Source organism: Haliotis cracherodii, unplaced genomic scaffold, assembly GCF_022045235.1.
Source record: "Haliotis cracherodii isolate W230 unplaced genomic scaffold, xgHalCrac1.p SCAF_7, whole genome shotgun sequence".
Classification (NCBI taxonomy): domain Eukaryota; kingdom Metazoa; phylum Mollusca; class Gastropoda; order Lepetellida; family Haliotidae; genus Haliotis; species Haliotis cracherodii.
Genome location: NW_027266330.1, coordinates 19,506,214 through 19,525,385, shown reverse-complemented (window position 1 = coordinate 19,525,385; position 19,172 = coordinate 19,506,214). Strand labels below are relative to the sequence as shown.

Below are 19,172 nucleotides of genomic sequence, written 5' to 3'. Positions count from 1 at the left end.
TCCTGACAACTAAGGCACACAACCTAGAGTCTCTCACCACAAGACCACCCATGCTCCAAGTGTGTTACTGAACCTACAGCGGGAAAGCGCATGATTTATTCATTGAGCACATGTGAAATATCCTTCAAGAGACTCTAAGTGTTCTTCAAACAAAGACACTATCAAAGAAAGGTTGGCTAATGTGGTCGTTAATTGCTACCAAAAAAGCAAATCAATCAAGTATTTTTTATAGGCAATCTCTTGTTCTTTTCAAGTACACGTATAAGGCTGTTTGCCAGCGAGATTGCGCTTATCCTAAATCAAGCACGACAGAGTACAGAAATATATTATCCGCGAAGTATAGGGCATTGCAGTCGTTTATCTGAATACTCAAAGAATCCAATTGGATTCCAGGGCAGAACGGGTCAGCAGTATGATATGCTGTGTATTCGAGAGAGAAAGGAATAATGCTGAATTATAGTGTGATCTGTTGTGTTGCAGCCGACGACTTTGAGTGAGTGAGTGAGTGAGTTGGGTTTAACGCCGTTTTTAACAGTATTCCAGTTATATCACGGCGTGTCAGCTTGATGTGGGAGGAAAGCCCCAAGTGATGCAGGTCTCAGACGTTTACCACTTCGATGAAACCCACGAGTACGGGTATGGTGCTGACAAACCTGGAGACATAATCGGGGCGAACCGGGATTCGAACCCACAATCATAGGTTTCTGGCGTGCCCAAGGGACGCAACTCTGCAAAGCGAATTGCGGCGCCTTAGACGACTGGGCCACCCGTGCCCCCCCGACGACTTTGAAATGTTGACGATGGTAACCAACCGTTTTGCTTCGTCCAGGATTCATTTCTTAGGGACCGACCATTGTGGTGAGGGGGGATTTAACAGCTATAAAAACCAGATGTTGTTTTCTTGAATTGGTTTTAAGAAAAAAAAATTGCAACAATGTAAATATTGTGGCAGGAACATTCTGAAGCATAAATATTTTAAGTTTCGGGAACAAATTATTGTTTACATCATTTCAGCATTATGTGTGTGTGTGGGGGGGGGGGGGGGGGAATTTCAATGGTTCAAATCTTAGACATTTACCATGTTGTAAAACCAACCAACTTGGCTTTGATGCGCACGAAAAAAGGACGCAACTCTGCACAGTATATGGGGGCACGGGTGGCCCAGTCGTCTAAGGCGCCGCAATTCGCTGTGCAGAGTTGCGTCCCTTAGGCACGCCAGAAACCTAAGATTGTGGGTTCGAATCCCGGTTCGCCCCGATTATGTTTCTAGGTTTGTCATCACCATACCCGTGCTCGTGGGTTTCACCGAAGTGGTAAACGTCTAAGACCTGCATCACTTCGGGCTTTCCTCCCACAATAAGCTGGCACGCCGTGATATGACTGGAATACTGTATAAAGCGGCGTTAAACCAGACTCACTCACTCACTCACTCACTCACTCACTCACTGCACAGTATATTGCAGTGTTTCCATACCCTCAATTATTTTTTCTGAGTTTGTTATGTATTTATCCCCTGAAACATTCCTGCAATACCACTGGGGGACACGGACAAAATGTACCCATTTTAGGGCTTGAAAGCAGGTTATCGGCGAGACGAGCAAACGCTTTAACCACAACACACTCTTCTACACAGACGTTCTAGGTGGGCTGATGAGTATCAAATATATGTTACACAGTTCAATCGAATGTTCAAAATCGTGTTTTTTTCACGATGAAGAGCGGTTATCGTGTCCGGGTGTTCGACGCAGCTTTCAAAGAGATTCCGGAATTTGGTCGCGATGTGATTTGGCATCGTCTCATATTCGGTACGGTGATAAGAAAATATTTTAAATGAAAAACGTCTCAAGCAGCCGGTTGGCAACTAACCAAATGTGCTGCCTTTTTACAGGGAAGCTCAAATTTGTGTAGCTGTTTACAACGGAGGAACCTTGAGATGAAGTTTATGGCCTGCCGGCTGACTTTGTATAGCATATACCATACTGTTTTGTAATACGTTTATACACACACAGATGACCTAGGCGCTGCTGTAACCTCGCTTGTTTAAGGTAGCAATGCTGAATCAAAACGTCCATATGTTTCCTATTCTCTATCCGTCCAGACCTTGACCAACATTATTTTCCGAGGTAACTATAAATTATGTGGGTGTTTCCTGAAAGACTGGAATCTATGTAATAATGGACACGTTTTCATAACGTATCGTTATTAATTAATAAATTGATTTTAATTCCGCATTCGCCCTGATTGTGGTGTATCATTTAACAGCATGATACAACATTTGCTCTTAGGTTTCAAGTGATAAACGGGGCACGGGTGGTCCAGTCGACTAAGGCGCCGCAATTCGCTGTGCAGAGTTGCGTCCCTTGGGCAAGCCAGATACCTATGATTGTGGGTTCGAATCCCGGTTCGCCCCGATTATGTTTCTAGGTTTGTCAGCACCATCCCCGTGTCGGTGGGTTTTTGCCGAAGTGGTAAACGTCTAAGACCTGCATCACTTGGGGCTTTCCTCCCACATTAAGCTGTCACGCCGTGATATAACTGGAATAATGTTAAAAACGGCGTTAAACACAACTCACTCACTCAAGGGATAAACGTTTACATTACTACGGTGTTTCCTCCCACATCAAGCTGAAATAAATGAATTTGGGTGATGTGAGGTGAGGTGTAATGGGGTTTAACGTCGCGTTCGAGATTATTACACTAATATAGCGACGTGCATGCACGTATATGTGTGTATGGCTGCTTGTACTAGTCCGGACTAATGTCCATTGTATAGTGCTAGCACACTGATATGCCATGCCCCAGTTTAACATGAATACCCCGCTCAGACACAGTATACTGACTCTCAGCAGACCAGTACTTGCTATAGCCCCTGAAGCCGAGCGCCAGGCAGGGTAACAAGAAGTACCATCTTTAAACGGCTTTTGATATGACGCGGCCGGGGATCGAACCCCCGACATTCCGCTCTCCGGGCAGACACTCTACCACTAGACCACGGAAGCGGACCTGAAATAACTGAAACATTGTTCAAAGCGTCGTTGAACCAACTCACTCAACTACTCATATTTGAGGCCGTTCACTGTATTTGCTACAAAATAGCATTTTAACATGAGGACGGAACCAAGCCAGTATTGTTCACGAATCACCTACGTTTAACTGTCTGTATCAGGTGGCAATAGTTTGATAGTTATTCCATTAAGGGTCCTAGCACTCTTCCAACACAGCAATGGCGCATGTGGTATAAGTTGACTACATTTTTCGCTATGCTCCTTTGCGCTGAAACGGAACCCGGTTGAAATGGGCCTGAGATGTCAGACACACCACATGAGATTCAGTCGTATGAAGATTGAGAAATCTGGCAGCTGTGATTGGATGATTTTGCGGAATGATTTCTTTAAATGTACATATACCAAGTAATTAAAAAGGATATTGTTTTTCTCTATTTAGTGCTGTCTTTTTCAACATGACTAATGCTAAATGTGACCACAGATATTTTCAAGCTGGTGACATTCGGTGCGGAACTGGGCTTGGTTCATTTAGCTTCCTGTAGTCGTAAAACGAAAGGGCCAAGCAGCCATTTTATATTTGTATTGTTACTTTTTAGGCCAGACTATGCACTGATGTACATGTAACAACTGTTGAATGCCTAGTTATTTAAAGAAGAAATTATAACATCACTATAAAAAGTCTATGGGACGGAACGGAGTCACCATTTCTTGTCCTGGAATACCACTAAAAATAATCAGCTTGTCCCGGAATAACCCGAGTTGGTCACGAATGATGACACCATGTCAAAGTATGGTATGGTCCAACTCATGGAATGACATAATAACGAACAGAAGAACACAAGAATCGGTTTGGAGTTAAATATATGTCTACCAAGACGATATAAGCACTGTTTAACAAGTTGCTTAAATCATACAGAATTAGTAGTTTGAGGGGGTGCGTGAGTATGGTTGTATGCCTCCTTTCGCAATATTCCAACAATATCACTGCGGGAGGACACCAGAAATGGACTTCACACATTTTAACCATGTGGGGAATCGAACCCGGGCCTTCGACGTGACGAACGAACGCCTTAACCACTAGGCTATCCTACCGCCCTTTACAGAATTAGTAACATAATCCTTAACATCTACGCTGGATAAATATACCAAGTATAAAAACAACCAAAAAACACTCTAAGAAAATGTGAAGATTATGAAAATAATTTGCAAATTTGAATTCATATAATAATAATAATCATCATCATCATCATCTCGCTTTTATTCTCACTTGACAAAATATTTAAGAAAACTGCTGAATCTTCAAAATATGCAGAAGCACATTACACCGAAATAACCTACAGCTTGCAATGAACACGTCAGTCTCATTGAATTAATTCATAAACAATGCGCACGTGACGCGACGCACGTGTTGTGGATTGTATAGCAAAACACGCGGCTACCTGTCTCGCAGATCTACGGAAGATGTAAACAGTAAGGGAACGGGAATCACGGACGTTGCTAGTTTAAGACATGCAAATAAACAAACAAGCATCGGGTGTTGTTCGCACGATCCTTTGACTGCTATCCTAATTGAATATAACTGAAATTACGTGTCAAGTGTCAGAATTCTTTGTTGGAAGGAATCTGCGAGTAAAACGTCTCGAGCCAATTTTTTTCATTATCAAAAATTTCTTTGTTGTTCTGGCGAGAGCATTTGGCGAAATGTTTAAGTGGCTGGCTTGGATTAATTTGTTCATTCGTTTTCCAAAATGATGGACACTAATTTGAGTGAGTGAATACGATTTTACGCCGCTTTTAGCATGATTCTAGCAATAACAGGACGGGGGCAATAATATAAGCCTCTTTAAACATGTAATTAGTTGATGTAATATACATTGGTGATGAGTGGGAGAATGAATGTTGTGTAACGCCGCTGTCAGCAATTATAGTCTAGATATGTCATAACAGCATGTAAATGATCGAGTCTGGATCAGGCAAACCAGTGACTGAAAGCGTGAGCAACGATCCTGACCAGCGATCCTCCTATTCTATTCCGGAATTTGCACGGAAACAAGACCCGTGAAGATCCGGGGTAGAACAGATCTTCAAAACCAATGTTTGCCGTAAAAAGGCGACAATGCTTGTCGTAAGAGGCGACTAAAGGGATCGGGTGGTCAGGCTCGCTGACTTGGTTGATGTATGTCACCGATCCCAAATGCGTGGATCGATGCTCATGATGTCAATCACTGGATTGTCTGGTCCATACTCGATTACTTATAGGCCGCTAACATATAGCTGGAATATTGCTGAGTTAGGCGTTAAACAACAAACAAATAAACAAACAGAAAAAAAACTTATGAAACATATAGCAAAATATGTCCAGCTTAATTGCACGTTCAACTTAATCAAACATATGAAATTGTTTGAGAAGACTAGAACAGATGGACTACCTTAACAATATCAATTAAGTTTGAGATCAGTCTATATAGTTCATCAAGTGACATGTACCACACGACACCCCTCCAGCAAGGTTGTTTGGACTCGTCCAACCCAGTACATAGGCGTTAACGGATATATGAAAGGTTGCTATGACGACAAAATGTGCGCAAGATGAACGGATGCCATTTTTTAATGAAATTCAAACACCTGGCAAGTAACATTGTGATTATTTTATACTTAAGATATCATTAGCGCAACTGTTTAGACATATGGTATACTTAACGAGCAAGCATTCCGGCTTATGATGAACAAATGTATTCTTCCGCTGAGCTTGCATAAGTGGACAAAACCGGAAATGGTGTAGTGGGGTTCAATGATATAGCAGCTGGCTGTGGCGCTACATTTTCTGTATATGACGCGAACTTCAATCACATAACTAGGTCAACTAGTAATTAAGCTTTTCAAACCTCTACACTATACAACCCATTTTCTTTCGTTTCAGGCCAAAAAAGTTTGCATTTCCGAAATGACGGGCAACTAATTTTCTGATTGGTCAAAAATTGAATTCGCGAATTCGAAGCTTGTTCATCATATTCTGACTGCTAAAACAGCTGTGTTTTTGGGATGATCTGATTTACAAACTAATGTGTTTAGGGTAGAGTGTGTGAGTTGAATTTAACGCCGCTTTGAAAAGTATTTCTGATTTTCAGCCATATTACGATGTGTCAATTATGGGATTAAATAGATGGAGAGACGTTTAACACGTTGGTGAAAGCTCGAACTCCGTAGTTGCTGACAGAGGTTCATAATTGGAGCAAGTCTTGGATCATAACCAAACGCTATTCTTCGTTGAAACATTTGTGTCCGGATGAAACATTATTGGGGTCTTTTTTTTCCCCCAGGCCATATTTTAACTTTCATTTAACTATACTTCATAAAAATTCTTCGGAAAACCCTAACGTAACTAATGTCATTCCGAGATGCGCCGAATGTGTTCTTGAAGTTGACAAGGGAGATAACTGCTGTGGGAGTGAATGTTTTCTGTGGCAGCTGTGGGCCATCTTCGCGGTCTGCTCCGCGGGGGATTATGATACCTGTCGCAGACATCAACAAGACGCTCAACGAAACACACCTGTGAGCCCCTTGACTCACAAATCCCGTCTATACGAATTTCAGTTCAACAAAGACACACAGCTACAGTAATCTACGAAGTCATATTGAAGTACCGCTTTCCTACAGAAACGACGATAATGTAATGGCCATGACAGCTTCTTTGGCACTTTTGACTCGCGTAATAAGTTACGCGACAGCTTGCATTTTGAACTAATTAACAGCAATGCTAAGACGTGGAGCATAAATATCTATTTTGGTCTCATAATCTGAAGTATTTCGGACGGTACCGTCTCTAAGGCAGACGTGCCTAGCAGTAACCGACCACTAAGAATGGTTTCCGGACTAACGGGGTTCAGTGTAACGGGATATATTCCGGTCTAACAGGGCCCAGACTAACAGAGTTTAATATAAACTGACGGGGTTAAGACTAGCCGGTTTCAGGTCAACACGGTTCAGAAGGTGTGTCGGGGCTAACGGGATCCAGACAAACGGGTTCAAAGACCCCTATCAAAACCATTGACGCCATGAAAGGAATTGACCTTGAATCTTATGGATGGTTTCACGGATGAACCACGACTGGTTTATATCCGAGTATTGATGCATCCGAGTTGGTTGAGTGTTTAATTTATCCGAGTCTGTTGACATATCCGAGTCTGTTGATGTATCCGAGTCTGTTGATGTATACGAGTCTGGTGATGTATCCGTTGATGTATCCGAGTTTGATGGCATATCCGAGTCAACTGATGTATCCGTTGATGTATACGAGTATGTTGATGTATCCGAGTCTGATGATGTATCCGTTGATGTATACGAGTATGTTGATGTATTCGAGTCTGATGACATTTCCGAGCCTCATGACATATCCGATTCTGTTGACATATCCGAGTCTGTTGATGTATCCGAGTCTGATGATGTATCCGAGTCTGTTGATGTATTCGAGTCTGATGATGTATCCGAGTCTGTTGATGTATCCGAGTCTGATGATGTATCCGAGTCTGATGATGTATCCGGGTCTGTTGATGTATTCGAGTCGAGATGATGTATCCGAGTCTGATGATGTATACGAGTTTGTTGATGTATCCGAGTGCGTTGATGAATCCGTTCAGCAACCCATGGGTGCCGTAAAAGGCGACTATGCTTGTCGTAAGAGGCGACTAACGGGATCGGGTGGTCAGGTTCGCTGACTTGGTTGATGCATGTCATCGTATCCCAATTGCGTGGATATCAATCACTGGATTGTCTGGTCCAGACTCGAATATTTACAGACCGCCGTCATATTGCAGGAATATTGTTAGTGTGGGTTTATGAAGACCTATTCTCTCGCCGGATCTTCACGGGTAGGTGACCAAACCTCAGGGCTATTCTCGGATTCGAACCAACGATTGTCGTATCTGAACCAAGGGACGACACTCTACACAGTGACATATTCCACAGGGCCACCCTATTCAAGAGCTGTTCTGCCGTACGTGCTGTTATATTTAAACTTTCTATTTTGAGGAAACTTTTAGCGTGTAATACGTTATTGCGAGGGAGAGGAGACATGGAGCCAATGTAAGCCGGTAAACAAGACGTACATTATATTTATGAGAGGGAATCAACTAACAGTTAAAGTCAGAGGAACTGTTAACAATCGCGAGCTGCAAGGAACATGGATTCCTGGAGCGTGTAAGATAAATGATGTATGTCTTCTCGGATAATAATGTCTTTTTCTGCACATTGTCGTTCCGCGGAAGATGCTTCGTGAAGAGGTAGCGGGAGAGATTATGTGGCCCCCATTACGCAGCGATCTTAACGGTACGACTGTCGTGACCTTCATACATTAAGGGACCGACCATTTGTTATTCTTCAAAAATATACTGAACAACAAAAGTTCCTGTGACGCTGAATAAGATTTAAAGCAAAGTTATGTTTTTTTACCAAATCTGAAACAATTTCGGTTTGCCACAGATAAAAGACTCCTGTAAGTGTTCAAATGGTTTAAATTGCCATACTGACTTCAGAAAATGCGTGATTTCATAAAAAAAATTGAACATACCAAAATGTCAATTTACAAATCAATAGCGTGTGTGTGCACCTCTGATTGCGATGCAAGCAACACATCTTCGTCTAATGGAATTGACCAGGCGTCGCACAAGTCCTGTGGGATATCTGTCCATATCTGCTGGAGCATGTTTCGAAGTTCCTGGAGTGTCTGTGGAACACGTGGCTGACGTCGAAGGCGCCGATCCATCTCATCCCACATGTGCTCGATTGGTGAGAGATCAGTAGATCGAGCCGGCCAGGGGATGACATTCATATTGTTTTGTTCAAGAGAATCCTGAACAAGACGAGCAATATGAGGCCGGGCGTTGTCATCTTGAAAGGTAATGCCTGGGCCATGTCGACGTAAAAACGGTTGAACGACAGGGCCGATGATCTCGTCGCGGGGGCGCTTTCCATTTCCCTCTACCTCTATCAAACGGGTCCTCTGTCTTGCGGTAATCCCACCCCTTACCATAACGCTGCCGCCCCCGAACCGATCTTCTTCCATGACACAATGATTGACGTAACGTTCACCTCGACGTCGGTACACTCGAATCCGTCCATCGCAGTGGCTGATGTGAAAACGATACTCATCAGTGAATAGAACTTCACAGTGAATAGAGCTTCACAGTGAATAGTCCTCACTGCGTGGCCGTCCAGCGTAGACGCTTTCTGCACCACTGTAGATGCTTTTGACGGTGCTTTCCTGTCAAAATGGGACGTCTGGTGGGTCTTCTGGCGACAATCCCTGCACATCTGAGGCGACGACGTACGGTTTGTGAAGATATTCGTCGAAGGCCAGGGATGCTCCTTGCAGTCACTGTTGCTGGCTGGAATCGATTTCGTAGGTGTGTTGTTCGAATCCAGTTGTCTTGTCGATTATTGGTTACGCGTGGCCTGCCACTCCGAGGATGGTCTCTGACTGAATTCGTCTGTTGCCAACGTTGCCATAAACACCAAATGGTACCATATAGAGACGATGGTGGTGAAAGCATATTCATTGTAATAGAATGGAGATAGGATATATTGAGGTGAGGTGAAATTGGGTTTAACGTCGCGTCCAAGGTTATTGCACTAATATAGCGACCTGCATGCGCGTGTGTGTGTCTGCTTGTACTAGTCCGGACTGATTTATAGTGCTAGCACTCTGAGATACCATGCCGCAGTTTAATATGAATACCCCACTCAGACACAGTATACTGTCTCCGGGCCGACCAGTCCTTGTTTTAGCCCCTTAATTCCGAGCGCCAGACAGGGTAACAGCAAGTACTATCTTTTAACGTCTTTTGGTATGACGCAGCCGGGGATCGAACCCCGGACCTTCAGCCCTCCGGGCGGACTCTCTACAACTAGACTACGGAAGCGGTATATGATGCATTGGATAATAGAGCATGATTACTGATATTATCAGTTTTATAACAGGGATCTATTTTGAGTCACTTGGGGTCCTTGGTTGCAATGTTGATATGAAAAGCATTCGATGAGGTGCTAAGATGATGACATACTTAAAAGGATGATAATAGTTTAGTAAATTGTAGCGAACTCGGCTACTTTTTGGTGTTCAATTTCTGTCTTGTAGACAGACTGTCGCTACCCGTGACCTTTATCTAGGGGAGATAACTGGTGTATCATTCCTGCTGACAATACTGGGTCCCACCACAAATTGGATATTCCAGATAAAGTTTGTATATGGACCACCGATCGCCACGAAGCCATAGATACTCTAATATACTGATAATACAAACTCCAACAGGTTGCGTGTTGAAACTTAACACAGCTGTATTTAATCTGCTGCCAACTTCAAACAAATATCGCGGCGGGATAGGAAACTAATCTTTATGTATATACTCTGGAGAACCTAATGAAGACCTATATCTTTTTCAGTTACAAAAGATGGGGACCTCTCAAATACACCAACTGGCAGAGGACTTGAACCCAACAGACGGTGTTTTTACACAAACGTCGTTTACATACCATCCGTGCAAATTTATAGACGACGAAAACGGCAAAGATGGGGATAAATGAGAACGTCAAAGATGGCGATGGGAAAAGAGATAGATCAATGGGGACTTCGGTAAGGATAATGAGATGTAAGGAACGCTGATATTGACAAACAACGACAGTGACAAGAGTGAGTGAGTATGGTTTTACGCCGCTTTTAGCAATATTCCAGCAATATCAAGGCGGGGGACACCAGGAATGTGCTTCCAACATTGTACCCATGTCGAGAATCGAACCCGGTTCTTCGGCGTGACGAGCGAACGCTTTAACCACTAAGCTACCTGACCGCCCCCAGTGACAAGAAATGGGATGATATTGATGATAACGACTGTTATAGTAAGACAATGACAATGGCGTCGATCACAACGACAACGACACTAAAGTGTACTTTGCAAAAGGCTAAGAACTATTTGCAAGGGGTCTATTTATAATCCAGAGATACAGTAATCTTCAGTGGCGGAAAAAGTAACATAACTGTGCTATTTCCAACTTCGCTGAGCTCCATTTGGTATTTTATCACACTACAGTCATCTCAAACTTACATGGTTTTGCCTTGATTCCAACTATTTCAAATTGTATATTGACTTTCGAGTAACGAGACTGGTAATAGCTACGCATTATCCCCAACAACGCCGACGCCCCCACATATCGCAATTACATCCCACCTACACCAATACTCCCCTTCACCCCAACACTCACGCTCACACAAATTCTCACCTACAATCCATACCCTCACCTACATCCTCCTTTGTCCCAACCCCACCAAGGTTTACCTTAACCTCAGACAAATCTCACCATGGCGTACCTTCACCTCATCCAAATGTCACCATCGCTTACCTTCATCCAAGACAAATCTCACCAACGCTTACCTTCACCTCATCCAAATCTCACCATCGCTTACCTTCACCTCATCCAAATCTCACCAACGCCCATCTTCGTCTCATCCAAATCTCACCATCGCCTACCTTCACCTCATCCAAATCTCACCAACACTCATCTTCACTTCATCCAAATCTCACCAACGCTCATCTTCGTCTCATCCAAATCTCACCAACGCTTGCCTGCACCTCATCCAAATCTCACCAATGCATACCTTCACCTCATCCAAATCTCACCTTCTCATCTTCGTCTCATCCAAATCTCACCAAAGCTTACCCTCGTCTCATCAAAATCTTAACAACGCTTACCTTAGACTCATCCAAATCTCACCATCGCTCCCCTACACCTCAGTTCAATCTCACCAACGCTCATCACTCCAATCAAGGCCTACTTCCTATCTGTCTAAACATACGACTGTTGATAAATCCTGTTTGATGCGCACGGCGATACTGCCCATGCTTGCCCTGCGGCTCTCGACGTGGAGTAGTGACCCGAGATGTGACGAATATGTACGGAAAATACGTCTTCTGCGTTCAAGGCACCTCAAATGCCAAGGACGGGTATAGCAGTACATCATTTATGATATTATTAAACCCGTTTGTTTCTTAATTCCGTCGTAAAACATGAAAACTGAATTTCGATAAATGAGTTTGGAGCTTAATATTAATTGTATGTTGAAGTATGTATAGCTATTCAATCTCATTAAAATCAGATCTTAGTTCTCGCTACCGCTAAACAAAGACCGACCTTGCGCGAACTTTGACCGACCAACTTTCTCGTGCTTTACGGCACTAATTTCAAATTGGCGACTACGCTTCGAAACCTATTTCGACAAATTCTCGATTACAAATTTGAAACCTGAACAAAAGAACATTCTGGAATGGCTAATAGATGGGCTAGATTGTATGGATTCAGACGTTAAACCCGTAACAATCATTCGGAATAAAGTTTTCGAGGTTGCATGATTAGAAATCACATTCCGACTGTTACTTTCATAATCTGGTAAGCGACGCTCTGATTAGTCGGATGAAAGGTCGTTCTGGCGTGACCCGTAATGAGATGTCTTCAGATCTTTGTTTAGTGATAGCGAGAACTGAGGTCTGATTTTAATGAGACTGTATAGCTTTTGCATGTCTTCGTACACAAACCCAAGAAAGTCTCATTCTTCTTCAGCAGATTCGAAAACATAATTGACATATTTCATGCTGAGGGGGTATCCTTTCTGCATACACTTCCAGATTTTGACAAACGCAATCCAAATGTTACAAGTTGTATCCTGTATTTTACCGTTAGCTAAGTGTTATGTATTAAGTACCTCTCCGGGTCGAGACAGGCGTTAAAAGGATGCTTATTATCAGAGCTATTATTCCATTTGGATATATCAATTCCTGACAAACATATTTAAACAAGTTTGTTGGAAATGTATTTTTTTAAACTACCCTTGTTTAAATACATCGGGGTAATAAAAAATACTTGGGGTTTCTTGTGTTTTGTCAAACATGACGTATATGTTTCTGCAGGTTGTTTGTTTGTTGTTTAACGCCGCACTCAGCAATAATCAGCTAAATGACGGCGGTCTGTACATAATCGAGTCTTCACTAGACAATCTTGTGATTGACATTACGAGCTTCGATCGAATCACGACAAAAAAAATTGTAATCATTTTGCTTAATATATCATCCCGATTCAGCTTCACGAGACCAGGCAATGTCTAATAACCGCACTACATGCCTTATATGAAATTAACCTTAATCTCAAAACCTGATACTCCAATACCTGCAGTGAAGGCTGAATGATGGACCAAATTGACATTTTCAATATGGCTGCCGTAACGGCCATGGATTTGAATGTATGAGCTTTAATGACATTATAACGGGGACCATTATAACGGGGACCATATAAGAAATCGGTATTATAATTTTCCACTTCATTTGAAAATATGTACGGAAACGAAAATAAAAAGGCATTTAGAAACTGTAGTATCAATGAATATAGCGTTGACATGGATTTGTTTTCAACATCTTTTTCTTTCAATGAGACGTTTCGGTACATACGCTAGTTCCTTTGGGCGGGGGTTTGGTTACTAAGAGTAATGAGATGGTTTGATTACAATGAGTAAGGCGGTGGTTTGGTTACTAAGAGTAATGAGATGGTTTGATTACATTGAGTAAGGCGGTGGTTTGGTTACTAAGAGTAATGAGATGGTTTGATTACAATGAGTAAGGCGGTGGTTTGGTTACAAAGAGTAATGAGATGGTTTGATTACATTGAGTAAGGTGGTGGTTTGGTTACTAAGAGTAATGAGATGGTTTGATTACAATGAGTAAGGCGGTGGTGTTGTTACTAAGAGTAATGAGATGGTTTGATTACAATGAGTAAGGCGGTGGTTTGGTTACTAAGAGTAATGAGATGGTTTGATTACATTGAGTAAGGTGGTGGTTTGGTTACTAAGAGTAATGAGATGGTTTGATTACATTGAGTAAGACGGTGGTTTGGTTACAAAAAGTAATTAGATGGTTTGATCACAATGAGTAAGGCGGTGGTTTGGTTACTAAGAGTAATGAGATGGATTGATTACAATGAGTAAGGCGGTGGTTTGGTTACAAAGAGTAATGAGATGGTTTGATTACATTGAGTAAGGTGGTGGTTTGGTTACTAAGAGTAATGAGATGGTTTGATCACAATGAGTAAGGCGTTGGTTTGGTTACAAAGAGTAATGAGATGGTTTGATTACAATGAGTAAGGCGGTGGTTTGGTTACAAAGAGTAATGAGATGGTTTGATTACAATGAGTAAGGTGGTGGTTTGGTTACAAAGAGTAATGAGGTGATTTGATTACAATGAGTAACGCGGTGGTTTGATTACAGTGAATAATGTACTGGTTTGATTACAATGAGGTTTTATTACACCAACTCACCCACACGACAGCTCACCGTCCATCAACTCCGAGATCCACCCACTCATCCACCCACCAACTATCGCGTCTGGACCAGACAATCCAGTGATCCATGAGCATCGATCAACGCAATTGGGATACGATGACATGCATGAACCAGATCAGCGAGTCTGACCACCTTATCCCGTTGATCGCCTCTAACGACAAGCGTGGGTTGCTGAGGAATATTTTAACCAGGATCTTCACGGGGCCCTTTCACAAGGAGTGAGTGAGTGAGTTGGGTTTTTAACGCCGCTTTTAACCGTATTCCAGTCACGACGTGTCAGCTTAATGTTGGAGGAAAGCCCGAAGTGATGCAGGTCTCAGACGTTTACCACTTCGGTGAAACCCACGAGAACGGGTATGGTGCTGACAAACCTAGAAACATAATCGGGGCGGCGAACCGGGATTCGAATCCACAATCATAGGTTTCTGGCGTGCCCAAAGGACGCAGCTCTGCACAGCGATTCCCCCCCCACACACACACCTTTCACAAGTTAGGCTCAAACCTAGTGTAGCTTCCCGTAAAAGATGGTGGTTGTTTAGTCTTCTGGTGTTCATAGTCGGGCTGAGTTTGATGGCTGTTTAGAAAGGATAACGAAGGGAAACCGCTAATCATAAAGTAAATATTTATCACTAGCCGTGTTCTTCCGTGGACGTTAATTAAGAACCATTAGTGTCACCAATTATTTCCCGTGGAACATATTCAATTGACACCCATAAATATTTGTTCATCTGAAAGGATGAATTAGGGACACTCAAATATGGACGCATTTATCGCATTCTGTAATATCGACAGGGGTACTCTATATCGATTTGGTGGACTCTCTATCAACTAGCTGGACTCTCTACCGACTGGCTGGACTCTATATCCACTGGCTGGACTCTCTCTATCGACTTGGTGGACTCTCTATCGACTGCCTGGACTCACTTTCGACTTGGTGGACGCTCTATCGACTGGCTGGACTCTCTGTATCGACTTGGTGGACTCTCTATCGACTGGCTGGACTCTCTATCGACTTGGTGGACTCTATATCCACTGGTTGGACTCTATATCCACTGGCTGGACTCTATATCGCCCACATAGACTCCATATCGACAGGGGTACTCTCTATCGACTTGGTGGACTCTATATCCACTGGCTGGACTCTATATCCACTGGCTGGACTCTATATCGCCCGTATAGACTCCATATCGACAGGGTGGACTCTATATCGACTGGGTGGACTCTGTATCGACTTGATTTGGGGATCATTTTGGTCATGACATGGATTTGGCTCAGAATAGTATTTTGTACACAAGACCGCATTGCTTTTTTCACAAAAATTGCCTAAGATCTTATTTAATTTAAACACCGGGCTTATTGGCATATAGAGGACTGTTTGCGAGATTGTCATATTCTCATAATGCAAGGCCTTCTGTGAAGGCGTCCCGCGTGGATTGTCATAATTCTTGCTTAAAATCAGGACTATTTGAACCAGATGTTAGTGAGTGAGTGAGTGTTGTTCAGCAATAATCCAACTACATAACGACGGCCTTGAAACTGTCATGACCTGACACACTACTGGTTTAGAACGGGAATTACGTTCCACGTTATCGCGGCACGGCCATTCAAGCAGAAGAGGTCATTAAGCCCATTAAAACATTCTTTGTAAATTACAGGTCGTAAAACTCCGTTGTAAAATGTATGTATAATCTGCAAATTTTTTCGCCGAGCCCGCTTAGTGCTTCCCGCTGAGACAACATTGAAATGAACAGCTCAGACAGGCAGCACTATTCATCAACCTACACTTGACCAAAATAATTTAAAATCCTTTCGGCAAAATTATCTTGCTTCTGAGAAAAAATATCACAAGCAAATAAATTTCCCTTCTCTCGCCGCCTACTCTCGGTATCTATTTTAACTCATCCTGCGCGACGCTTGTATACAAACACGGCGATATGTAGCCTGATCTACACTCACATAGCTACATTCAGCTCGGAAAGTCTTATCACTTTGCTCATCACCCAAACTTTGCGCACCTGCTAAAATTTCCCAATTTCCCCAAGCCGTGTACGATACGACCCGCCTACCATGCAGTCCCTTGGAGATAAAACGAGTGCTTGACCCTCTCAAACACACACTCCCCCTCCTCACCCCTCGACCCCCTTCCCCCCCCCCCCCCCGGAACCTCCTCCGTGGCTACTGTAAACGATGCCGAACAGATTCTTAACTAGAGATCTCTACAAGGGGTTCCTGACTTCACGGTAAATTAATGATTGCGGTAATGGCTTGAATTGGTAGATCCTAGCTGTTTTGGGGTTAATCACTCAAGGAACATTCAACACTGTATAGAATATGTCAGCGCAATGCAAATCTGTTTTGAGGCGAAAGTAGGGCGTTGATAATCGGGACACTGACAATCTTAATGTTTTGTTTTTTGTGAGTGAGTGTAGTAAAGATAATTTCAAGTCTGTGTGAGTGATTTTTGTTAAACGCTGAAGCTTGCATTATTCGAACATGTAAAGATTAGCTCATTTTGGACCAGGCCAAACCTGAAACTGAAACAAAAAAAGCACCCAGGCAGGATGACTCCATCACAGAGCCTGACCGGTCCCGTTTAGTTGCCTCTTAGTGTTACAACAGATGATACAATAAAGTCTCGCCAGGAGTCCGGGAGTTCAGTTCTCAGAGACTGGTATTTCAACAGTACTTCAACATTACATCAACAGTACTTCAACAGTACTTCACAACAGTACTTAAACAATATTTTAACAGTAGTTCAACAGTAGTTCAACAGTAGTTCAACAGTACTTCAACATTGTTTCAACAGTATTTCAACAGTACTTAAACAATATTTCAACAGTATTTCAACAATATTTCAACAGTATATCAACAGTGCTTCAATAGTAGTTCAACATTACTTCAACAGTACTTCAACAGTATTTCAGCAGTAGTTCAACAGTACTTCAACAGTATTTCAACAGTTGTTCAACAGTACTTCAACAGTATTTTAACAGTAGTTCAACAGTAGTTCAAATGTACTTTAACAGTATTTCAAATGTGCTTCAACAGTCCTGATGAGTGATGTCACCGCACGAGTGCCGTCAAAGGTGGCGCGTTCGGGTGAGGTGTTTTTTGGTACCTGTATCTGGGCAGTCATATTCCCAATACCCACTTTCCACTAGTTATCGCTGTTTTTAGGAAAATTACAAACTGCCAACCTATACTTTCTTTTGCCGCTTAGTTAAGTTACTCATATCAATACGACCCGTGAAGATCCGGGGTAGAATAGGTCTTCAGCAAACCATTCTTGCTGCAAGAGGCGACTCTGCTTGTCGTAAGAGGCGACTCACGGGATTGGCTAGTCAGGCTCGTTGACTTGGTTGATGCATGTCATCGTATCCCAGTTATGTAGATCGATGCTCATGATGTCAATCACTGGCTTGTCTCCATTATTTACAGACCGCCGTAATATAGCTGGAAAAATGCTGAGTGCGGCGTTAAACAACAAACATATGAACACACTGACAGTCAATGCACTAGTGGCTAAATTCGGTATCATGAGGTATCTGCAAGCAAGTGTTTAATCCAACAAATCTGTTTTGATAAACATCTGTTTTACACTTTTACACAACGCACACTAAAAATGACAAAACGTATATGACGAAGTATGACCCAAATTCATTGTTATCAAACAATTAATTCACAGATACACTGAATAACATTATTCACAAATCTTCCAATTGCATATGCCAAAGTCTATCATAACGGGGTGATGTAAACACAACAGCGTCTAAACGAATGCTGATGATTAGCGCATATTTATGACTGCACTGTTCAACGTCACTGAACAATAAGGTTGGGGTATTGGGACATAAATCGTATTGCAATATACGCAATACGGAGAACTGTAGTGCAATACATTAGCAATTCGTATAAGTGCCCAAATTATGTGTATTTGCACTGTTCAATGTTATTTATTCATTCAACATCCAGACTTCAGATTGCGAAATGGGTAGTATGGATGAATGAGACTACCTATTACGTCATCAATATGGAGTGAGTGAGTGAGTTTGGTTTAACGCCGCTTTTAACAGTATTACAGTTATATCACGGTGTGTCTGCTTAATGTGGGAGGAAAGCCCGAAGTGATGCAGGTCTCAGACGTTTACCACTTCGGTGAAACCCACGAGCACGGGTATGGTGCTGACAAACCTAGAAACATAATCGGGGCGAACCGAGATTCGCACCCACAATCAGAGGTTTTTGGCGTGCCCAAGGGACGCAACTCTGCACAGCGCCTTAGACGACTGGACCACCCGTGCCTCCTCATCAATATGGAATGTTGATGTAAACAGCGTGAAGCATGCACTCTAAATCTGTGTGTTCTAATACTGAACACGAGACGCATTGTTCAGAAGGGAACCCTGTTCTTCTAAATGCCTCAAGATAGTAGATATAATTTATGATTATATCTTAATTCTTCTGTGACGGTATTGGAAAATATCAAGGTTGTATTGCGATACGTCTATTGCTGAAGACCGTATTGCAATATATTGGAATACCAGTTATAGTGCACATTCCCTACTGAACAATGATCCATGTATCGTCATGGGCTGAGATTTCCGCGGCCATCTTCGTATCAGGGAGGGCACGGGTGGCCCAGTCGTCTGAGGCGCCGAAGTTCGTTGTGCAGAGTTGCGTCCCTTGAGCACGCCAGAAACCTATGATTGTGGGTTCAAATCCCTGTTCGCCCTGCTTATTTCAAGGTTTGTCGGCACCATTCCCGTGCTCATGGGTTTCACTGAAGTGGTTGT

At 42.7% G+C, this 19,172-nt stretch overlaps 1 protein-coding gene across 1 annotated transcript in view; it reads right to left on the bottom strand.

Annotated features, from left to right (window-relative positions):
* LOC139448633 (myosin essential light chain, striated adductor muscle-like) overlaps positions 1–19,172 on the bottom strand; it is a 40,509-nt gene that overhangs the window by 8,956 nt on the left and 12,381 nt on the right. The window lies entirely within an intron of this gene.